Genomic DNA, 26,297 nt, shown 5'->3' with positions numbered 1-26,297 from the left:
TCATGATTTCATGTTTAGTAAAAGCCTTGTTGCTCTGCTCAGTCTGATGTACAGTCCAATATATCTTCCCACAGTTCACAGCAAAAGACTAACTGCATAATGCATTATTGTGGAATACTGGAAAAATGCACATGAATCTACATCTATAGATCATTGTTCTAAAGTCTTTATCTCCAGATCTGTGAGGCATATTATCAATCTCAGCTGAACCATAGAACGGTTATTGTGTCATTGTCCTTGGTGAAAGTAATTGACGACATTGTTGGCAGATTTGTGGCAGGGAAAAAGCTATATAATTTTCAAGCCTTTGAATTCATGGCTGCGGAGAACAGTGGAAGGGAGTAATCTACCAAGGTTGGTGAGTTCTCTGCTAAAGATGGAAAACATGCAGCAGGTTGCTTGGGATCCTCAAATGTGCTCTCTGTAATTTTTGCTCCTGGGCTTTTATTCACAAAAAGCTTCTAACTTTCCTTCCCCCAGTCCAATGTTTATCTCTGGAATATATAGAATGATTAAAAATCATTGCTTACCTGTCCTTTAAGGTACAATTTATGTTCCAACTTCTCATACACTTTCTTGGACTTCATTGTCTTCCCTTTATTAATTTTGTAAACTACTCATATCAAACATGTGACTAGGAACTTAATAATTTCTGTTCATATACTGGTCTCATTCTTTTTCAGTGAGTTAATCTCTAGATAATTTACATTTTTAAATGGGATGAATTTTGTATGTTCTTAATCATTCATTTTTATTTAAAACATATGTATTGAGTTACTTTAGTGTGCACCAGCACAAATTGATTGATTGACTGGCTTTTTTTTCTCCCTTTCTTTTCTAGTAATATTTACTAGAATTATGGAATGCTTACTATATGTGTAAGGCACAGTGAGGAGTATATATAGAGAAGTAGATACAATGGGAATTCCTACCTAAGGAATTCTTATATAAGAAAGGAGACTACATCAAATCTCATTTTCACAAGCGTCCCTAGGCTCCCTGGGAGAAATGATGAAAGGAACTGTGAGACTGAAATCAGGCTTTCAACACTATATCAAGTGTCCTGCAGTGGTGGTGGGGGAGCACAAAGGTGCTCTGCTTTCTGTGTTTTCTAGGGAGATGTAGAGCTCTGGGAACTTAGGGAATTTCTAAATTAGGAAAAGAAATCCAAATACACATGCCCAGTGATGGAGTGATGGTATCACTTATATGAATTCTAGCTCAGAGCTTTAAAAAATGCTCTACATTTCTCAATAGGAAAGACCTTAAAACGGAAAGAATAATACAACCTGTTGAGGAGTAAGTTATCCATATTCTTTCCTAAAGAGTAGGTCGGCTGAACATAAAGATCTAAAGACACTTGAAGGGAGCTTCCTAGGTGGCGCAGTGGTAAAGAATCCCCCTGCAAATGCAGGGGACACAGGTTCAATCCATGCTCCAGGAAGATCCCACATGCCACAGAGCAACAAAGCCCGTGTGCCACAACTATTGAGCCTGCACTTTAGAGCCCGTAAACCACAACTGTTGAGCCCATGTGCTGTAACTACTGAAGCCCACGCGCCTAGAGCCCATGCTCTGCAACAAGAGAAGTCACGGCAATGAGGAGCCTGCGCACCACAACGAAGAGTAGCCCCCACTCACTGCAACTAAAAGAAGCCTGCGCACAGCAAAAAAGACCCAACACAGCCAATAAAATTAATTAATTAATTTATTTATTTATAAAGACACTTGAAGGAAAATTGCTTCTCCCAGGTCCTGGGAGTGCAGTGTCCATGGCAAAAGCAGCCCAGAGAGAACTGAGTGCCAAGAATGCTCAGAAGAATAAAGAACCCGTGAGAGCATCAGTGAAGGAGGCATGGACTTAGGGTTGGTACCACTGAAACTTCTCCCAGACTAGACTACCTCCAAGAATAGGCCCGTGTACTTGGACTCCTTAGAAATGGCATGAATAAAAGAAATGGAGATAACTAACGTTTTTCAGATCCCTACTCTCCAACAAGCATCTGTTAAGTTCTTTGCATGTTTTATGTTACTTATTTTCTTAAAAAGCATCTGACACAGGCGCTATCTCCATTTTACAGATGCAGAACATTGCTGGCCACAGAGCATTGCTGACGCCCACAGAGACTTTAGAAAACATTCAGGATCCCTGAGCTAGTCTAGTACACTGGGGACTCCAGCATCTGGTTCCTGCCTACCTCTCCACCTTTATCTTCTATGTTTGCCTCAATTGTAAGTTTCCTCAACACCGCTCCGAAAGGATGTTTGCTATCTCCCTACATTTCCTTATGTTGTTTCCCATTACAAGAACACCTACACTGCGCCTTTGTTCCTCTTCATCTTGCTGAAACCCAGTGCCGTTACGTCCTCCATAAATCTTTACTAGCAGACAGTGTTAGCTGCCTCTGAGCTTATGTGACACCTATGAATATTTCCAACACAGCCTTCATCTTCCCTGAATTGGAGTGCCAAACTAAGCTGAGAGCAGGAACTCTGTTTCAATCTTCTGTATAACATGTGCTTGACATGAACCAGGGGGTTAAAATCCGGAATCAGGTTTCAAATCAATGGCTCTGTGATTCCAGTGTTTATTCCAAAGAAGATGTACATGCTCATAATTATTGCACAATGTCGTTAGTGAAAAGCTCCATCAACAAAGTTCAGATAAAATGCTATGGGAATTCATAAGTGTAGAATTCTCTAGACTAAAAGGAATTTGACCTGTCTTCCTAATACCCTTCTTTTCCCACAGCTAAGTAATTCTTATCCCAATTTGTAGAATTTCCTTGTCATTAACACTCCCTGGACACAGAAAGAATTCATAGGAGCTAGCCAATGCCTCTTTTTTAATTGAAGTACATTTCTTAATTTAGTGGTGGAGTCAAAAGAATTCACATTTTCTTACACCACATTCATTCTTTGTTACTAGAGGCACAAAAATAGTTTTATGTTTTTTTCATTGCAGTTGTATATCGACATTTTGACTGTTCTACTCATAAAGATTCTGTTCATTAATAATTTGTCATTGTATTATTGACAAATGTATTTTAGTATTATTATATGATTTTTAATAATAGTGATTTCCTATGGATGTTATTTTGATTTTACTGAAACTTCTGGGATTTAAAAAGACTTTTTGGGGAGAAGAGATCAGAACTACGCAATTTCATTAGCACTTTAAGGTATGAATTCACTACTTTCTAAAAGAGGAAGTTAGAAGACTTTAAATTATATCAGGAACTCTTTGGGTTAAATACAAAGAAAGATTTCCTGACAGTAAAGTATGTTATGCATGAGCAAAAAAAATGATAGACTGGAGCTTTAGAGCCTCATTGTTATGAAATGAGCATGAGATTCCTATCTGCTTAGAATAGCTAAATTTAGGTAATGTCTGCCAAGAAGTAGATGAGGTGAGGCAAAAGGGATGGCATTAGCTGGATGACTTGTAGAAGAACCTTTCAAGATTGTTGGAAGGGTTCATGAATGCGTTAAATGAATGCAGTAAAGTAATAAGCTACAACTGTCAAACAATTCTTTTTTTTGTTTGTTTATCCCCTGAGAAATTTCAGGGACTGAAACAAGGGTTACAGAAATTTAGCTCCCTCCTAGATACTTCCAACAGAGAAAAATAATAACCGGTATTTTGTAGGAAAAAGAGTTAAAGGAAAGAGTTTAACATTATACGCCTATCACTGCTTAGCATTATTTTATGTAACAGTTCATAAAAATGAGTCTTTACGTGAGTAAATATTTTAAAAAGAGATTTTTTAACTGTGTTTTCTAGGCCAAATAATGACCTTCCAATGATGTCTATACCCTAATCCCCAGAGCCTGTGAGTATATTACCTTACATAGCAAAAGGGATTTTGCAGAGAGAACTAAGGTTACTAATTAACTGACCTTATAAAGAAGAGACAATCTTGGATTGCTTGGTTGGTTCCAGTGTAATCACATGAACTCTTAAGTGAAAGAGGAAGACAGTGGACTCAGTAAGAAATGTGACCAGGAAAGAAGAAGCAGGAGAGATTTGAAGCATCAGAGGAACTTGGCCCACAGTTGCTGGCTTTGGAGATGGAAGGAGGCCATGAGTCAAGATATTCAAGTGGCTCTTAACAGCCACTAACAAATTGGGGATGTCAATCCTATAATGTAAAGGAATTCTGCCAACAAACTGAATGAGCAAGGAAATGGATTCTCTCTAGAGATTCCATTGATGAGACCCCTTCAGACTTCTGACCTACAGACGGTAAGGTCATGAATGTGGGGTTTTTATAGCTGCTAAATTTGTGGCAATTTTGTTGGGCAGCAGTTGAAAGCTAATACAGCGTGCAGCCTGTTGGATAACAACATTTACGTACTTGTAATTCATGACACAATGTGTGCACTCATGAAGAGTTCATGCTTTTAGGTTTCTTATTTATAAAAGACGGTTCAAAATATTGAGTGAAAGTATAAATTTTCTTCTCATGCCCAGGAGAATGCAGCATCTGAAGGATGACAGAACCATGGAAATGACATGAGTGCTGACAACCATTCCAAAGCCAGGAGATGGTTGTCTGCACTCAGGGCCCCATATGGCCACACAGAGTCATCTGTGCTGATGAATGCCAGGATTCTAGGTGTTAGCAGAAGAATGCAGGAGGAGGGAATGACGATGCCCTCCTGGGATGGCACAGCATAATTTGAAATAGAGGTTTGATAAGTGCACCACTTAGCAAAGAAAAGACTGTTTGCACAAATACCCACCTTTCAGGCAAGTTTCTCATCTCCAAGAGCTGCTGAGAGTACATGGAAAGAAATGACACCAGGGCAGCTTCTTCACCTACTTTCTACTTAGACTTAGGCCTCCTTTAACCCTGGTTTGGCTGCCCTCATTGCCTTCCTCATTTTGAGGTGTCACTCATTCCACTATCATGCCATCTCCGTTCTGACCCGTTCACTGGGAAGAACCCAGACAGCTCTAGACTGTGTGGCATATCGGGGTATGCCTGGTGCATACCTATTAGCTGGAAGATGTGCATTACTGTCTGGCTTCACGTCTGCTGTCTGGGCACTTACGAGGATGGCAAGCACTAGGTATGCTTTCTGGACTTTAGTCAATATAAATGCAGCATTTGCCACTTGGGTCTATACTTTCTATGTTTCATCCCTAAGACAGTTCTCCAAAGAGAAGCAGCAGCTGAAAAACACAGATATCAACTCTTGAAAAATAAGCCTCAGTTTTATAAACAGCTAAATTGCAGAAATAATAACCTAAAGGTATTTACTGTAGAAACTGCATTTGACCGTACATAAGCAAAAAGGGCTTCTTTCCACAGTTGCTAATATTATTACTTTCCTTCCTAATTACCTCAGGAATCCGTGTTTCCAGAAAGATGCAACACAGAGAAACATTCCATTTGAAAGAAACTTCACATAAATTTTTCTAAGCACAAAATCAAAAGCGCATATTGATCAGGAAGGAAAGTAAGTGAATTATTCTCCACTATAACATAATTTGGGTGTGGAGAAACAGGTTTTATTTACTGTACTGCTTCAAAAAAACACAAAAGAATCATTCTGCTGTAATGTGACACACACTGTATGTAGGATATTTCTAAGAGTTTAGGTTCTATTACAAATCTATCTTAATACTCTGTTCTACCTCAATACTGAGTACTTTAAAGGGATTCTTTATTACAATATAGTGATGAGCACATGAAATTTTACATTAAAATGACAAAGGTTAATAGTGGTTGAAATGTAGATATGAATCCTATGTACCCATTTAAAAGGGAAGGTGGAAATGAGGGTTTATCAAAGCCATTTTGACCACCATATTGAGAAAATTAACAATAAGAACAAAGAAGATATGAGAGTTGGAGAGAAGGAAAAGTAAAAGTTTCTGGACAATAATGATAAAACCCCTGAATCCAATCATACTGAGGCCAGGTCCTTTCAACTTTTAAGTGTCCGTACCCCTCTCTGCATAAATCACAGAGCTGGGTGCTTAGGAGGTTGCACCAAGATGTGCATTATCCCAAGATTTTAGGAATGAGAACTTGGATGTGCAAAATGATAACGTATTTCATGTATCAGAAAGCCTCGTCAGAGACATATGTAAACAAAATGGGTTAAAATGATTTCAGATGAAGGGGGTACATCTGTAGTTGGAGAAGTGAGTAAAAGCTGACTGAACAGGATTGCGTGTCCTCTACAATGGTTGGTATAATTCAAATGAATAGAGGGAAAACATTTTTAAAATCATAACTTTGATGGATCTTAACTAGGACAGAGTCACATCTTATAAAGGTTCGTTTCTAAAACCATTACCCCCCCAAAAAAATCACATCTAATGAAAATTACTCTTTTTCAATTTTACTATTTTTTTCAGAAGTTAGTAATGTATATGATTAAGGTTTTTAGTAAGATTAAGACTCCCCGTGTATAACTGTATAATCAACAATTTAGAAATAATGATTAATGTCATCATATTTATGTTTATGTAGAATCATCTTTAGAGTGCTTTCATTTATTCATTCATGCAAAAATGTTTTCTAAGCAACTATCATGTTCTAGGAACTTCATTAAAATAAAGTCAAAAGATATGATAAGCAACAGAGATATGACTGATATGTTCATGGAGTGTACATTCTGATGAAAGACACAGTCAGATAGGCATTCTTACTGTGATATGGATAAATGCCACAACGAGGGAGCTACAAGGTACCAGGGAAGATGGAGGAAGTGCGTTTAAATTGAAATTTAATTAATGAATGAGACAAAAGGGTTTAAAATATAAGCGTATCTTGTGTAAATAGTATGCAGGGCTTACTTTTTCATACTCTGTGTGTTGACAAAAGGCAACACAAGTCAACCAAAGAAATGAAAGATAAGGTTCCCCAGAGTTCCATCATCACAGCTTCTCACTGTATCTCACTTCATCACAGCATCTACTGGATGCACTCATTCTGCTAGTTTGTTATTGTTCTTACTTTTTCTGTTATTCTTTGTTGTCTCTGGTCACAACTAGGGTTAAAAAAATATTTTTCTTGTGGTAGATGTCCCTCATTCATATCAATGTTTTGACCAATGAGATGAATCTCAAAAAACTGGAGTTCTAAAAAGCCATCCACTATCTATTTTAGTGTACCCCTTTCTTGAGCAAGCCAACGAGAAGCATTTTATAAAGCTGTCGGCTCTGCAAGTTTCTTCTCTGCTTATTCATTCTCTCACAAATGGCCCAAAGCAGGACACAGGCCCAGTGATGTCTCCCTTGTTCTCCTTTCAAATAGAGAGTTTACCTCAGGTCTTCCAGTGAACTGTTGCTCTCGAAAGGAGCTGAACTCAGCATTCAGTTATGTTGAAAGACTTTTTATGATATTGCTGTTAGTTTAGGGCCTATGCCTCTCTCTTGCCCTGAAGTGTACAGGCATGTTAAGTTTCTCAATTCACTGTAATTCTTGACTACATGCAACACACCCTCCTCCACCCTAGACACCTGACCTAATCTCTTTTAGAGAAGGTACATACAATACACAAAAAAAGAGTACATCAACGAGAATGGTAGCACTGAGATGATTGGGAATATGTAAACCCAGTCCGGCTAAGAAAGCAAAAATAAGAACTAGGAAGCCATATTCATGGATTTTTAACAGGACCCAGAGGAAAATTTCAAGAATAAAAATCTTATAAATCCTTGGTTGAGTATGCTCAGAAAGAAATAAAAAATGGAAAAACATATACATAAATTGTGCTAAAGATATTATGTTATGTACCTATGCACATGAATTCCCAACTGAAAAATGAGAAGCAAAGATAGGTTTGTTTACACTGATTTCTTCTAATTGTTGTTAGGATAGTGTTGTTAACACTGATTTGTCCTAATTCATTAATCTGGTAAGGTTGGAATTGATTTGGCCTCCTAATAATAATTAATTTGGCCTGTGATTTCTACTCAGAAAATAAAATACCATTATTAGTATGCTTCAATTAATTGGAAAATGATATAAGTAGAGCTAGCTATATACATTTAAATAAAAAACACCAGTTGATAACCAAATTCATTAATCATAAATTTAACTTTAAAGGGTTGAGAAAATGAGGATAAAATCCTGTAAAATTAACCAGAGTAGGTCATCCCTCAAACTGGAAAAAAACACAGATTAGTCTGAGATAACTAGCCACTGCAGAGGAGATCTTGCTCTGGAAGCATTGCAGATTCACCAGCTGTGGTAAGCGTTGTGACTTCTTTTGCCATTGTTTAGGAAGCCCACTATGTGTTGCCAAAGATGATGCTCTGAGGAAAATTATGCCTCGGAAGTTCTCAGAATTTTTATCACTTATATAAAGTACCACTTTATATAAGTGCCTAGATTGCCATTTCTGATTAGGCTATAATGATTGGCCCAGTTTTATGTTTTTATCTAATTTGGATAAATGTTATGTACATGCAAGTGGCTTCTCCACTATCTCATCCTCCTGTATCCCCCAACCCCAGTGAGAAGATAACCAGTTCCTTGTTGTTTGTGTTTATTGCTTTCTTTCTATTTGTTTAACTTGTTTCATTGCACATGTATGCATCTCCTAACAATACATTGTTTAGTTTTGCTTGTGCTTTAGCTTGTAAAAATAGTACCATACTATATATGTAGTTTTTATGACTTTTTCTATTCAAAAAATGTGTTTCTAGCATCCATCCATTTTATTGAAGGTGGCTCTTTTTCATTGCTGTGTGAGTATATCACAGTTGATCATTTATTCTCCTATTTCTGGATGCTGGTGCCACTTTAAATATTTTCTGTAGTGAGTAGTGATGAATGAATGATAATGAGTGGCACTAAGACTTTGTTTTTGTATTTGTCTTGTGATACACATTTTTAGGAATTTCTGTAGAGTATATATTGAGGAGTTGAATTGATGGGTTACAGGGTATGTGAATATTCATTACAGAATAATGCTAAATTGTTTTCCAAAGTGGTTGTATCATTTTACATTTTCACCCCAATGCATAAGAGTTCTTGTTCATCTACAAACTCTCCAAAGCTCAGAGTTGTCAAAGTATGTTTTTTGTTTTTCTGATCTAGTACACATAAATCTTTTGGGTGTTAATTTTCATTTACGTGATTACTAAGGTTGAACATTTTTTATATATTTATTTTTCATTTAGGTTTTTACTTCTGTGAAATGGCCATCCTTTTATTCACTTTCATTAGTTTGTATTTTCTTTCTTTATATATTCTGATTTATGAATCATCGGCCAGTTACATGTGTTACAAATACCTGACTCCAGTTTGTAGTTTATAAATTCTTTTTCTTTTTTTTTTTTTTTTGGTGGGGGGTGGGGGGAGGGATATCTTTTATTGAATAGAAGTTCTTAATTTTAATATAAGCACATTTATTAAAATTTTAATGGGCAGTACTTTTTGTGTTCCCTTGGAAAAAAACTCTTTCTTATGTGGAGAAAACAACAAAGGGATTTTTTCCCTTATATTTTCTTCTAAAAGGTTTAAAGTTTTGCCTTATATATTTAAGCCTTTAATCTATTAAAACTGATTTTTATATTGTCGTGAGGTTGACGTTTAATTTCTTTTTCCTTCTGGTTAACTATTCCTTTCAGCATAATTTATTGAATATTCCCTCCTTTCCCTGCAGTCTATCTTTTGTCATATACTGTATCCGTGTATCTATTGGACTTTTCCTGGGCTCCCTTCTTGGTCTAGAAAGAACTTCTGATCTGTTTAAGGCTATAGGGCCATACCTTGCTTTACTTTATTGCACTTCATAGATACTGTGTTTCTTACAAATTGAAGGTGTGTGGCAACCCTGCATCAAGCAAGTTTATTGGCACTATGTTTTTAAATAGCATTTGCTCACTTCCTGCCTCTGTGTCACCTGTTAGTAATTCTGGTAACATTTTAAAGCCTCGACCAAAAAAGATTACAACTCACTGAAGATTGAGATGATGATTACCATTTTTAATTAAAATATGTACATTGTTTTTTCAGACATAATGCTATTGCACACTTAATACATTCGGTATAGTGTAACTATAACTTTTATATGCACTGAGAAACCAAAAAATGTATGTGGCTTGCTTTATAGCGATATTCACTTTATTTTGATAGTCTGGAACAGAACCCACAGTATCTCCAAGGTGGGCCTGTACTTCATTCCTGGTCTTCACCTGAGCATAGCTATGTCTGTCTTTTAACTCTGCATTCTTGACTCTCTTCTCCAGGATTTAACTTGCAAGAACAGTGGTGTTTTCAACATTTTCTTAAATAAGGAGAAAAAGACTCATCTGCCTTATTATTCTCCTGCTGTACTACTTTTGTTTGTGTGTGCTTTGCACACTTCTCCACAAATGTTGAAAACTCTGGAAGCACAGATTCTTCTTATGAAAACATGCTCCACTAACACCTGCAAAAACTAAAGCCAAAACAAAAATATATGCATTCCTTAATTAGCACTACTGATGAATGCCTCATCCTTCTTAACTAGGAGGAATTTTAGACCTGTCCTTGGATTTGGGCAGAAATCAAAGTGTCTTACACACTGGTTTGTAGGACAGTGTCCCAAATTCTTTAGAAGCTCTTCATTATATGATAGTTTTCTATCTTCTAACAAAAATGTATCCTTGGATTTGGCAGCTGGAATCAAAAAGTGGATTGTGAAGATTTAATTGGTTTTAAAAAACATTGGTACAGCTTAACTATTGACTAACAAGGACCTCCCGGCTTAAATGTTGGCTAACATGAACCTCTAGTCTCTGGCAAAATTTTAAGGAATGTGGTTTGGCAAAGATTCTTCATTTAAACAATTGTGTATTGTTTGCCTTCTTAACCTCTTTGCAATGCCTCTTTGAAAATTGTAGAAAAAAGCACTGTAAGTATCTAACATAAATAAAACAGTTATAAGCAAACCCTGGAACTAAATACCAGATTCAAGTGTGAGCTGGTAGAAGAATGTGTTATGGTTGGCATCATCTTTGGTCCTCTGAGACTTTGGAACTTAAGGAGTGCTAATCAGTATTGCCCTTTTCTAAATAAGGTGGAAAAGGTTTCCTGGACTGAATTAAGAATGATTCAAGATATGAGTCCGTAAAGAACATTTGACACTGAAGGTCCACAAATTGGACTTTATCCAAACAGGTCTATATATTGAAACTAATGTATCTTCTTTGGCTTTCTGCATGCCATTTCTCGCGTTTATTGGAGTTCAAGATGGGTCTCAAGAGTTTTCTGTTTCTAGATTTTTTGATGATAGCCATTCTGACTGGTGTGAGGTGATACCTCATTGTGGTTTTGATTTGCATTTCTCTAATGATTAGTGATGTGGAGCATCTTTTCATGTGTCTGTTGGCCATCTGTATGTCTTCCTTGGAGAAATGTCTATTTAGGTCTTCCGCCCATTTTTGAATTGGGTTGTTCATTTTCTTGGTATTGAGCTGCATGAGCTGCTTATGTATTTTGGAGATTAATCCTTTGTCAGATGGCTAGTGGGAAGCTACTGTAGAGCACAGGGAGATCAGCTTGATGCTTTGTGAAGACCTAAAGGGGTGAGATAGGGAGGTTGGGAGGGAGGCTCAAGAGGGAGGGGATATGCGGATATATGTATACATGTGGCTGATTCACTTTGTTGTACAGCAGAAATTGACACAATACTGTAAAGTAATTATACTCCAATAAAGATTTAAAAAAAAAAAAGTTTTCTGAATTAACTCACCTTTCTCCCTAAACTACCATATCACATTGTTTACTTGATTGTGCAGTCCAAATTACTTTTGGAATTGTGTTCATTGATTACAGTGTTATTTGACAATATAATTATCACTTTTACTTCAAGTGTCAGAGGTCAGGAATGCCTGAGTTGTGCAACATGTGACCCCAAACTGCACAATTATGTTACCTATGGGTCTCCCAATTGGAAATTTTATGTTGAATGTCATGACCCATATACAAGATTCTGTGTTTGCTTTACAACCCCTCAGTGCCCCAAGTTCATTAAAAAAAAAAAAAAAAAAACTTCATTTCTGCTAAAATGATATTTTAATCAGATAAATGGATAGATTATTTTATGAATAAATTCAAAATTAAAACTCTGTAAAGTAGAATTTTACTTAGGTAACCAGGAGGCTAAATATCTTTAAAAGTCAGAAGGGCATCTAATTAAAATAATGAACTTGTAAAATATGAAAAGTTTGCAAGCTTTTCAGTCTCACTTAGTAAACACCTCTTGATTCACCCACTCATTATGAATTTTCACAGGTATTAAATTATGACATTGCCACTAGAATTTATGTTTAAGAAAATAATGAAAATATGCAAAACAAGTAGTATAAGTATTATATAAAAAGCATGATACACCGCTGTGTGTATGTGTATAGATTGATTTAAATCATATTGAGAAAAAAATTCTTTATGCATAGATAAATAACTGGAAGAAAATAACCAAAAGTTATGAGTAATTCTAATGGTTGGTGTGTCTATATTTATTATTATTCATTTTACTTTTTATCTTTAAAATTTTTTTAAATATATAAAATAGATCAATTATAACATACTGAAATATATAAATATTATAATATTTATGGTATATACTGTAGTAAACATGTACAATTATATGTTTATATTTATATCTTTATATAGTCAAAAATATTTTTTCAGTGTAACACAGTATTTCTGAAATAGCCTTAATTATCAACTGTAACTTTTCTGCTGTTATCCAAAATGGAATCATAACTATTCATTAAATGTAAGTGAAAATGATTATTGTACAAAAGTCACTTAGATTTCCCAGAGCTGCACAAAAGGAATAATTAGGTGAGTTTGGTATGAAGTCATAATTTTGTTAACACTTATAAAATATATTATGTTAATTTAAATTTTGCTTCCAAATTTATGAAAATGTTTCTAAATATCCAGAAAAGATGTTTAAATGAGTTATATATACACACACACACACATATATATACACATAATTATTAACATAACACATTAAACTGAATAATGTAACTGTTAATGTAGAATCAAGACTGAGGTGCTTTAGGCAAATTGAAGAAGAAAGTTTGAAAGATGCAAAAGCATGCAAAGTAAAAATACGTATGCAAAACTTCTCAAAGAGAAATTTTATTTATGACATAGAAAATGTTATATATTTTACCAAAATGAATTTTTCGCATACTTTGTTAGGTGAATTGTGCTTGATTAAACAACTTTAATTGTATTCCTAGAGCCTGATTTGAGCAAGATCTTAAAGAACTGATTGGGTTTTAAGTAGATTAGTGGAGAAAGAATTCAATAAAAGAAAAGCGTGATATGTATCAAAAGAATTGGGGCATTGCTAACAGACTGGGTTATCTAGGAAGTTAATGGGAAGAAATGTAAGTGGGGCCCAAACAGGGAGAAGCTGGAAATAGCACTGTATAAATCTCCAAAATTAATTTTCTACTATGGAGAGTAAAGTGTCCGATATTTATCCATTTATGCTATATGGATCTTACAATCCAGTGGGGAAGACACACATTCATTATTGAGCACTTACTAGCTATCAGGCATGTGTCAAAACTCTCAACAGTGAGCAAAACAGAAAAAAAAAGGTATCTGCCTTCATAAATCTTATATTCTATATTAAACATAACATAATTTCAATTAGGGTGAAAGTGTTGGGGAAAGGGCAGTGATGGGAAAGTAGGATTTAATTTATTAGACAGACCAGGACGTGTAGTAAAGACTAAAGCTTTTGTTATTTTATGATCAGCTAAAAGACTAAAATCAAGTGAGAGATAGACAGACAGGTAACCTTGTGTGATACCTAGACATTATAATACCTCTTTGGACAATATAGGAAGAGACCATGGGTGATGTGGGAGGAAACTGAACCCAGAACTAAGAAGCTAGGTGATGTGATTTGCTAAAGGCAGTATTTACTACTTATATTGATACATAAATATGCTGATGTTTCATGATGTTGTTAAAGTATAAAAGATTTGGTAAAACCTAATTTTGGCTTCTCATTTTAGGGCAGGACCTCACCTGGGACAGGTTGAATATCATTATTTCCAATCTAAATGTGTTTCCCTTAAGGAACTGAGGGTACAGAAGCCAAGTTCACTGAATATCATTGCACTTCATAACTCCTGGTGAGATTTGCTCAAAATTTATCCTTTGTTTTTACAGCAGTAAACTGTAACCTCTGTAAGATAAATGTGTCTAGTGAATTTTCAGGGTTCAGCTAAATTTTTTCCCCAAATTGCCAACACACATACACGCACACATAGAGAAACTTTTTTGTCCAAACTGCCAAAATCCTTTCCTCATACTTCTCTTAGGCACTTAGTCTCTATCTCATATTACACCTATTTAAGGCCAAGTCAGCTCTTGTACTAGACCACATTTTAAGTTTCTTAAATTCAATTTTTCATTAATACTTCTATGCCCAGAAAAATAAGTAATAATGTATAAAATGCAAAATAGTCAATATGCTTTTGTAATAAGTGATTAATTTTATATTTCAGTTATTTTAGTAGATTATTTTGGTATTACATCACAGAGAGAAGATTTTGGTGAGGTTTTATTTTACCTAAATCAGTTGTATCATACCATTGTGTGTGTGTGTGTGTGTGTTCATGCACACACATATCATTGCAAAACATATGAATGATTTTGATGCTAAATGATAACAAGTTAGGCAACCATGTTCTAGTTTTGGGGCATAACAGGAAAAAATAAAAGGCTATTTTGTGTTTTCAGTTATTAATTTACTTTGGCTTTTAGAAGCTACGAGGAAACTTCAACTTAATATCTCCATCAGTCTTTTTTGACCAGCCTCACCATGTGCTGCATTCATTTAATTTTATTACCTAGCAAGAGTGTTCAGCATTGTCAATCACCCTATCAGTATGATATGAAATAAGCAATGCATGTCATTTTTAGGGCATTCCCTTTCTAGTATGGTTTCAGTTTATTAAAGCCATTTATTCACTCATGAAATTGTAATGAATCAGATTTTCACACTCTTTACTAGAATTGGCCCATGGAGCTTAAAAAATTAAGTTGAGCAAGGTGAAAATGAAATTTAGTATTATGTATGCTATTTTAAGTCCTTAAACTGAATGTGTAATATGAACTCCATGAAAGTTAAAGAATGATTTGCAGAATTAGAGAAGCGAGGAAAAGGTCCTGGTATGTAAAAGGAATAAAGTCTGCAAAGAAAAGAGTAGCTAGATTAAACTGTAAAGAGAGGGGAAATAAATAGAATTGGTTTGGTGTCAGTAAAATAACTTAAAAGGTGACATAATAATCAAGACTGCTAAGAGACAGTGAAAGAAAACAAGCAAATCTGTGACCACTGTCACAGAAAGACCATTCATGGGTAAAAAAGAAAAATGCAATATTTCATGGACTTCATAAAGACCCAGAAAAAATATTGAAAGTTTACTGCTGAGATTTAATTTCTTACCTTTTGTTTTTTTCAAGAACTATTAAAATTACTGTTCACCTAAGTCACCTATACATATAAAGTCACCAAAGAAGGAACCTAATAATGGACCTAAGAGTTTTTTAAAAGATCTTTTCACCAGATGTAAGCTCTATAGAGTCTATATTACAAAACAATGGTAAGAAAAACAGAAACTAAAGCAGCCCTCCAAATTATGCTTCTCTTTTAAGGCTTCAAAAATAACATTTCTGTTTTCGTTTTATAACTGTTGTTTGCCTCACAGTACTCTATCATATTTAGATTCAAAATATAGAAACTTTTTTTTACGGACTATTCATAAGGCTTAATAATAATCTACTTCCTTTATTATTTAGCTTTGTGAGACATACTGAATTTTTCTCTGCATTGTTTTTTTTGTTTGTTTTGTTTTTTGTTTGTTTTTTCCGTAGAGAGAGGGATGACTAGGAAGGTCACTTTGCCATGTTGAACAGATGGATGAGGATAATTGAGCAATACAGAATGCTTTAGCTACTGGCTAACCTAGCAAAACAGGTTTAATATTTCTATAGGGCTTAAAGGGTATCATGTTGTTTTATTACTTTTGTTTCTGGAAATTAAACTTTGAAACTTTTAAAGGAAGACGTTAGAGTAGACATTGGGGGGAAAGGTATTGAAAGGAGACAAGGCATGTTCACTGCTCTCCTGTGAGGCCCTCAGTGAAGATCTCTTATTTCTTGGGTTCGATTGTACCCAATTTTATTTGATGTTATCAATTATATTTCAGTAATTTTGGTATTATTGTGGTATATAGGATTTAGAAATGTAAACTAGATGGACTAATGAGGAATTATACTACTGACAATAAATTACTATAAGGAATTCCTGTAACTCCTCTGAGTCACAATTTTCTAGGAAAATTATTTCTCTATTTGGCAGGGAAATAAAAAGCACAGAATATTTTTTGAGCACTCCTGTCTTTTCTTCAGTCAGAAGTCTTTTCCGAAAGTTAGGCTTGTCTTGCAAGATGCTGTGCATCTTAGCCAGCAGTTTGTTTTTTTGTTTTTTGTTTTTAGCCCTTTAGATAGGTTTGTGATGGTATCTGATATATCTTATTATTAATGTAATGTGCATTTCCCTATTGACAAATGATTTAGTATTTTCTCAAATGCTTATTTGCCATCTGTATGTTTTCTTTGATAAAGTCTCTGTTCAGATCTTTTGCCTATTTTTAAACTTATTTTTTAAATTGAAGTATATTTGATTTACAATGTTATATTAGTTTCAGGCATACAACATAGTGATTCAATATTTTTATAGATTATATTCCATTTAAAGTTATAAAATATTGGCTATACTACCTGTGCTATATGTTGCATCCTTGTATCTTATTTATTTTATACCTAGTAGTTTGAACCTTTTAATCCACTTCCTCCCAACTTTTCCCTCTCCCCATCCCTCTCCCCAGTGGTAACCACTAGTTTGCTTTCTGTATCTGTGAGTTTGTTTTTATTTTGTTATATTCATCCATTCATTTCATTTTCTAGACCCCACAGTTAAGTAAAAAACATACTAAGCATAACACCTTCCAGGTCCATTTATATTATTGCAAATGGCAAAATTTCATCATTTTTTATGGTTGAGTAATATTCCACTGTGTGTATATACCACAGCTTCATTATCCATCTGTTGTATTCCGAGTCCAGAATGCTCACCATTACACCAGGAACTGCCTCATCCATTTGTTGATGAGCATTTAGGTTGCTTCCATATCTTGATTATTATAAAGAATGCTGCTATGAATATTGGTGTGCATGTATCTTTTCAAATTAGTGTTTTCATTTTCTTCAGATATATACCCAGGAGTGGAATTGCTGGATCATATGACAGTTCTATTTTTAATTTTTGAAGAACCTGCATACTGTATTCCACAGTGACTGTACCAATTTACATTCCCACCAGCAGTGCACATGGTTACCTTTTCTCCACATCTTGCAAACATTTATTATGTGTTGTGTTTTGGAAGGTAGCCATTCTGGCTGGTGTGATGTGTTATCTCATTGTGGTTTTGATTTGCATTTTCCTAAAGATTAGTGATGATTTTTTTTAATTGCGTTTTTTATTTCTTATCATTGAGTTTTAAGAGTCTGTGTATTTTGTGTATAATTCCTGCATCAGAGAACTTTTATAAATGTTGGATAAATGTTGGATTTTGCCAGATAGTTTTTAATGCATCAATTTAATATGAACATATGATTTTTCTTCTAAAGGAAGTCAAAGTGGTAGATTATATTGGTTTGGCCAAAAAGTTCATTCGGGTTTTTCTGTAACGTCATGCATAAAAACCTGAACGAACTTTTTGGCCTACCCTATACTAATTGATTTTACAACTGTTGAACCACTCTAGCATACCTGGAATAAATCTTGCTAGAACATGGTATATAATTTTTTTTATATTGTTGGCTCAATTTGCTAATAAATTTTTGGGGATTTTTTACCTTATGTTTATGAAAGATATTGGTCTGTAGTTTGTTTTTTTTTTCAATGTCTTGATCTGGATTTTGTAGAGTAATGTTGACCTCCTAGAATGAGTTAGGCAGTGTTTCCTCTGCTTCTATTTTCTGGAATATTTGGGTCCTGTTTTTTGATCAACTCTGACAGTCTCTGTCATTTATTGGTGTATTTATAACACTGCCACTCATGTTTAGAGTGATTGTTGATGTAGCTGGATTAACCTCTATCATATTGTTAAAAAAAACTGAAGTCTCTGACAATTTCATAAAGTTGAAAGAGAGATATATTTACAGTAGCATTTCTATAATCTAAACAAAAATTGTTTTGTTTCTAATCCCCTTTTTCTATCACTTTTGAAATTAGTGGAATTATAACACTTTTTGGACTTTTTAAATCTAAACAAAATAATAAGCCTGAATCCAGTGGTAGTAGACATGGCCATTTTGAAAAGAGAATATTCTAAAATCCTAATTTATAAGGCATTATATCAAATAGTATAAGAGCTGTAATCATTAATCAACTTTGATTACACTAAGTCTATCTACTACTCCCAATAAACTTAGAGCCCTAGATACTAAAAAAATGCCAAATTAGTACTCAAGGAATTCTGATGATGTACATGGAATCATAGAATAATTATATAAGCAAATCTTTTCTTTTTATTAGTGTAACAAATTATTCCATTTACATTGAATAAAATGAATATATGGTTCAACATTTCAACAATCTGCATGATTTCATCTCTATTCCATTAAAATTTTCATATTATATACTCTTAGGGAATTTTCACAATCATGGTAAGTGTTATAATGTGTATGTCTTTGTGCCTGTGCTATAATTTTTGTAATGCTCTGCTAGTCTTTTCAGGAGTCTAGGATGATTTCAAGTTTGTGAAAGCAGCATAATTTTCTCTGAGTATACTATGCTAATATAACTCAGATACTTATTTCATGTTATAGATATTGCAGATTCTATTTGTATACACGGTTCCAGCCAGCCTGCTTTTGTTACTTTATCCAACCAGAATTTAAAGAAAACTTTGTTGCTTAAACATCTCACTAGAAGCAGTTAAATAGTGTTAATGAAACACATTTAAAAAGAGAGCTCATATAATCTGAGTCCAGAAAAAAGTAGATATTGCATGGTTTTGAAGGCAGAACAGGAGCTGGTTTGAGAAATATTTTAAGATAGAAACTACTATACGACCCACATTAACAGCATCAGCATCCCATGGGAACCAATTAGAGATGCAAATTCAGAGGCCTCACTCCAGACCTATTGAATCAGGAACCCTGGGGGTGAGGCCTAGTAATATGTACGTTAATAAACCCTCCAGGGGATTCTGCTTCTCTAAAATATAACTCTCTTAAATTGCAGGGATCCAAAAGAAAACAATAACCAAGTAATCAAAAGAACAAAGGCATATTAGTGTTACATCGAGCTGTTTCTTAACCTCCTGAATCCTCTAACTTTCTTTCTTTTTATATTTTCACTATTCTCTATTTCAATAATACATGTTTCTTATTCCATTACACGTGGCCACTGCTAAAAGTTGAGTACAACTAATTTAAGCACTCAGCTTGAATTCTTACCTTAAAAGATTATGTTTAATTGAAGGGCAGATTGCTAATTAGCATTCAACTACTTTAAAAAATGTCTTGCCTCAGCCTTGACTGAGTGACTCCAAGTAGAATTTTACAGTTGATAGAGGGAAAAGAAGGGAAAAGGATTTGTGTATTTTCATTTAGTTCAAGGGCCATTAAAATATAAACTTTTTGCATGCTGTTAAATATGGCATCAAATGTGTATGTACATAGGTTTTTCTGTTAGAATTACTGTTAAAAGGAGAAAATAATTAGTTGCCTCTAGGATTTCTCTCATGGGAGGAAGAAATGGAAAATTTTAAAAAAACATATAAAGGAGTCTAAAGGGAGAAAAAGAAAGATAAAGAACACAGGCAGGAATGCATTATGAAAGAGGGGTAAAAGTATGTCAGATGGAGTTGAAGCAATCTATCAAATAGAGCAACAAGAAAAAATAATGCTGTGTTTGTGAAATAAGTCACTTGTCAAATGAAGGATTTGGACAGGAGACCTGATCTAATCTTATTTTTACCATTGATTAAATGAGCTTGTTTAAATCTCTTGCTATCTCTGTGTTTCTGTTTGTCTCCTTTAGGAAGAGGGATCTCAATACTTGCCTACACCTAAAGCATGGGAAAGTACAATGGTAAATAGCAATATTACATATCATTTCTTTTTCTTAAGCTGGGGACAGAATTAAAGGGCTCTTCCCCATGTCTTCTGGACTTTGTAAACACAAAATGATGTTAGAAAATAAAAAAACTTTAGATTTCAAGAGACTAGACATTATATCTAGACATTACATATCTAGACCAATTTTCCCATCTTAAAAACTCAGTGTGATTTTAAGGTTTCACAAGTTAACTTAATGTCAAATACTAGTTAACAACAAATACTAGGCTGAAACCCTCGTTCTTTAATACTATCTATGTTTGGGGGACAATTTTAAGCGCTGAAGGGATAAATAACATATGCTTAGGTATAAAGATTTTTTTTCTTATTTAAGGTTATGAATAACATTATGGTAACAAAAGATGAAAAGCAATAGCAATATCTCTGGAAAAGCATTTTGGTTTGCCTAGAATTAACCAAAAAATCAATTTAAAACTCTTATACTCAACTATACTACCCTACTTAAGCAATGCAGGGCATCATCCAAGCAGAATGTTGTCCCCAAAATATCTGTGTCATAAACCTTTGAAAGTGAAATTCAGTTCAACTCAACTCAATTGAAAAAAATTAAAAGATGTCAAGTGCTTACTGTCTTTTTCCAAGAATAACGCTATATTCTTGGTAAATAAAAGTTGATACACCACAACTTTGATCCATGAGAAGCCCAGTGTTATAAGAAAAATATGCATATGCACAACTAATTATAATACAAGTCAAAATATGATTGATGCCAGAATTAAAATTCATAGTTATACATATGAATTATATATATATTCATTTGATTCATGTGTAAAGTTTAACATATATCCAAGCTTAAAAGTACTTCCATAAGAAGTAGTAAGGGAAATTCCAGGTCTAGATTTAGCAACAATGCAATTCACATATCATTAATGGCAGAGTGTAACTGAGTAATAAAATTCTGGGTCGTTCTCATTTTTCTTATTTTGATGAATGTTTCCTCAAAACTTAGCATGGTCCGCATAATAGGCCCTAGAATTATTCCACTGGCTTGTTGCCCAGACGGCTCCAAGATTTCAGGTAAGGTAGAAAATCTGAATGAAGACTGGGTAGACATATGGAATAGGTAAATTTTGCACAGGCTTGAGTAACATAGAAGGAATATTATAAAGTGAAGTAGACTCTGGCATCCTGTCCACTTTTTACAGAAAATGTCAAGTTTTGGCTGGTTCAACAAGTCAACAATGACCTCATAGATAAAAGCCTAGATGAGAACAGCAGCTGTACCTGGATATGGTGCAGTTTCCTTACTTAATTGTTTTTCTATGGTCACGACTGAAATATAGTCACACATTCTCCCAGCATGACGGCTAATGGAAGAGGTTTTTCAAAATTATGTTATGTGAGATAATTCTAAGTGTCTGCTTCTCTATCCACCACATGTTTGCATTGTGTCTAGCTACCACGACGAATTTATATGTTTGTAAGGAACTCTGGATTCCTTCCGTGTATGGTAGTAACAAGAAAGACATTCCATTCTCATTGCTTTGTACATGGAAAATGCCATTTCTAGAATATTTCTAAGTATGCCAAGAAACTGTACTATTTAGCCTGAGAAAGCTCAATGGCATGTATCTGCCAGCTCCTGCTACTATTGTGAGGTCATTGCTAAGTATCTTATAAAGTGCTTATACCAAGAGCTTTTCCATGTTGGTGATTAATAGGCTTTTCCTGAGAAATAAATTTAATACAGCTTATTTTCTGTTTGATTCCAAATAAATTATATCTACAAACATAAATCAGTATATTCTTTTAGCCAAGTATGTATATTAAGTATTGCATAAACATAGGATTCAAACAGACCTTGAAAAATCATCTAGTATATCACCCTTCCTTCATTTAGTATAACATCCAAATAATATTCAAAATGTGTAATAACCAGTATGACCACTGCACTGTATATTAGTCTTTTTTGTTGCTAGATTAGGGGTGTTCCAGGTCTCTGGGGTAGAAGCCAAGTAACCAAGGTAACAGTGACGCATTCGGGGAATTAGGGACTCATCTTTTATCAACCTGAATAATTGATATAGGTCAGTATAGTTCCATATTTTATCAAGTGGTACTACTAACTGAATATCAGCCCTGGTAATATCCAAACTAAGCGTGGAAAGCCTCCCTTCTTCATATGACCCTAATACATATCTCTAATTGATCATGGCACCATTCCTACTGAGTTCAAACAAGGTCTCAGGTTCTATCTCAGATATTCTTCAGGACTTCATTATTAATCAAACCAAGTTGTCTGTTTTGAGAAAAAAACAAAACAAAAAAACCACTGTTCATCTGTGATCTGAAAGAATTGTAAAGAAATAAGAATTCAGACCTTTCTTTTAATGCCAGCTATTTATTATGGTCAATGTTATCAAGGGAATCTTTCTCACATCTTCCATATAACACTCCTACTCAAGGAGAAGCCTTAGCTAATTTCATAGGCTCATATTGATATTCAAACACATCCTTCTTTGAAGTTTTAAATATTTTCTCTGAATCAAAGTTAGCACTTGTATACACAATAATTTGTATTATCTTTTAATTGTTTCATGTTTGGAAGCCTTGCTTGTTTTAGCAAGGTGAACTATGGTTTAAGGGTCATATTTTGTATTTATTGTGGATTTACCACTGCATTGTACAAGATATACAATCAATATTATTACCATTTCTATTGCTTATCTTTACCATATATATAATGTATATTATATATTGCTTATATTTACTATTATTTATATATCTATTGCTACTTCAACAAATTATTGCAGACTGGCTTAAAGTAACAAATACATTATTTACAATTATGTAGGTTTGAAGTACAACATGGGTCTCACTGGGCTAAATTAAAGGTGTTAGCAGGGCTAACTCCTTTTTAAAAACTAAAGGGGAGATCAGTTTCTTTGACTTTTCTAGCTTCTAGGGCCACCTGCATTCCCTGGCTCCTGGCCCCCCTTCTGCCATCTTCAAAGTCAGCAGCAGTGGATCAAGCCCTTCTGATGTCGTATCTCTCTGAGTTAGTCGAACTCATGTTATTAGATTGGGTTCAGCCAGTTAATCCAAAATAATCTCCCACCCCAAGGTCTTTACCCTTAATCATATCTCCAAAGTCCCTTTTGCCATACAAGGTAACATATTCACAGGTTTTAGGGATTAGAGCATGAACATCTTCAGGGAGACATTATTCCACTTACGCAAAAACTAATTCATTCATTCATCCAGTTCATTTTGTTCTATCCTCAGGGAAAATGAATAGCTAGTCAATAGATTAGGTGTAACTGAAAACTATTGAATTACTTTACAGATGAGGGTAAAAGGCATCACCCCGCCTAGTCAGTAATAGTATATATTTTCTTCATTTAAATATATTCTAGGTCAATTTAAAGTCAAAGTTAATGATCGGGTTGAGTGCTGAAATCCCTTGATGTAAGAAGCACTCATTTCTTCTCCCCAATTTTCCTGCCCCTCGTATAACCACTTTCATAGTAAAAACCTGTAATGTCATTTGGTTGGCAGGTGTCATGCCTTGCCAGTGCTGGGAAAGTTGCCAAGGTTATCTAAGGCTCTTCTCCAGTCTTCTGCTAACCCCAGTACGTGCTGTGTGATTGGCTGTAACAGTGTTCGAAGGCCTCATGGAGAGGATATGAATATTAACATGTGAAAAGCCCAGGAGTATTTGACCAGACTGACCTTTCTAGAGTTATATTCTGGTTCAAGTTTGTCATTCCAGTATGTTAATTATAATCCCTGCTTCATTGCCTGTTATCTTTTCACTTCACCTTTCTTTGATTTAGTTTTCTCATCTATAAAATAATTAAATGAGATAACACAATGATCAGCATTCAGGAAATGTTTTCTTTTTTCCTTTTTCTCCCTCATTTTAAAATATTTTTTATAGCTGTTCTATTTTTTTTTTTTAATTTTTAAAAGATATTTATTTATTTGGCTGTGCTGGGTCTTTTTTTTTTTTTTTTTTTTAGCTCATATTGGAATATAATTGCTTTACACTGTTGTGCCAGTTTCTGCTGTACAACAAAGTGAATCAGCTGTATTTATACATATATCCCCATATCCCCTCCCTCCCACAACTCCTTCCCACCCTCACTATCCCACCCTTCTAAGGTATCACCCATCGTCGAGTTGATCTCCCTGTGTTATGCAGCAGCTTCCCACTAGCTATTTTACATTTGGTAGTGTATATATGTCAATGCTACTCTGTCACTTTGTCCCAGCTTCCCTTTCACTCTGCATGCCCCACCACTATGTCCTGAAGTCCGTTCTGTACATCTGCATCTTTATTCTTGCCCTGTCACTGGGTTCATCAGTACCATTTTTTTAGATTCCATATATATACATTAGCTTATGGTATTTGTTTTTCTCTTTCTGGCTTAGTTCACTCTGTATGACAGATTCTAGGTCCACCCACCTCACTACAAATAACTCAGTTTCATTCCTTTTTATGGCTGAGTAATATTCCACTGTATATATGTGCCACATCTTCTTTATCCATTCATCTGTTGATGGGCATTTAGGTTGCTTCCATGTCCTGGCTATTGTAAATAGTGCTGCAGTGAACATTGTGGTACATGTATCTTTTTGGATTATGGTTTTCTTAGGGTTTATGCCCAGTAGTGGGATTGCTGGGTTATATGGTAGTTCCATTTGTAGTTTTTTAAGGAACCTCCATACTGTTTTCCATAGTGGCTGTACCAATTTACATTCCCACCAACAGTGCAGGAGGGTTCCCTTTTCTCCATACCCTCTCCAGCATTTATTGTTTCTAGATTTTGTGATGATGGCCATTCTGATCAGTGTGAGGTGATACCTCATTGTGGCTTTGACTTGCATTTCTCTAATGATTAGTGATGTTGAGCATCTTTTCATGTGTCTGTTGGCCATCTGTATGTCTTCCTTGGAGAAATGTCTATTTAGGTCTTCTGCCCATTTTTGGATTGGGTTGTTTGCTTTTTTGATATTGGGCTACATGAGCTGCTTGTATATTCTGGAGATTAATCCTTTGTCAGTTGCTTCTTCGGCAAATATTTTCTCCCATTCTGAGGGTTGTCTTCTTGTTTTGTTTACGGTTTCTTTTAATGTGCAAAAGTTTTTAAGTTTCATTAGGTCCCTTTTGTTTATTTTTGTTTTTATTTCCATGATTCTAGGAGGTGGGTCAAAAAGGATCTTGCTTTGATGGATGTCATAGAGTGTTCTGCCTATATTTTCCTCTAAGAGTTTTATAGTGTCTGGTCTTACATTTAGCTCTTCAATTCGTTTTGAGCTTATTTTTGTGTATGGTGTTAGGAAGTGTTTAAAATATTTTTAGTGGAAATGAATAACTTTGGCATAACTTATTAATTAATATATTCCTTACCATTCAGTTACCACCTTATTCAAAAATACTTATTATCATTTTTTATCCTTTACATCTAATAACTGCTGTGCATTCAGTAGATATTTGTCAGATGAACACACAGGACTTCAAGTCACTACATATATTTGATTTCCATATTTCTTGTTCTGAGAAATATTCCATATTTCTTCAAGTTGTAATAGTTTTATTTAAAGATGATGAATCATTCAGTGTCAATATTTAGGCAATCTCTATTTTTAAATACTTATCTTATGGTCTTAATTTAAATTGCCTTTGTTGCTTTTAAAAGAATACAACTAAAAGTACAAATTATTCTCACAGTTTTCCTTGGTATATTTAAAGTGATGTGATTTTTTTCCTTGGAAACAGACTGGTAAGATACTGACAGGACAGTAGATAAGGTCCAGGTTTATAGGATAGGACCCATCTGGACAGTCCAAGGAGAAGGAAATGGTTTCCTCTGGGCTCATGAACTCATACATTCTAATTCCAGAAAGTTATCGCCGCCATCTCCATTGCAAGACGTTGAGATAAAGATAGCACCACCTTCACTCACTCCACCTTCTTATCACTGCCCTTGATATTTATTTTCTATTTCTTAATCATTTCTTTTATGTAAGCATACATGGTGATAGGAGAAGTAACAGTAGAAATAGAAAATATGTAAAATGATTTGCCCTGGTCATTGACTCTCATTTTAATGATCCTGATTTCTAACTTACTTGATCTTCCAGCTA

This window comes from Hippopotamus amphibius, chromosome 13, assembly GCF_030028045.1.
Source record: "Hippopotamus amphibius kiboko isolate mHipAmp2 chromosome 13, mHipAmp2.hap2, whole genome shotgun sequence".
NCBI classification, from domain to species: domain Eukaryota; kingdom Metazoa; phylum Chordata; class Mammalia; order Artiodactyla; family Hippopotamidae; genus Hippopotamus; species Hippopotamus amphibius.
The sequence above is the reverse complement of the archived record's forward strand: the minus strand, read 5'-3'. Positions refer to the sequence as shown.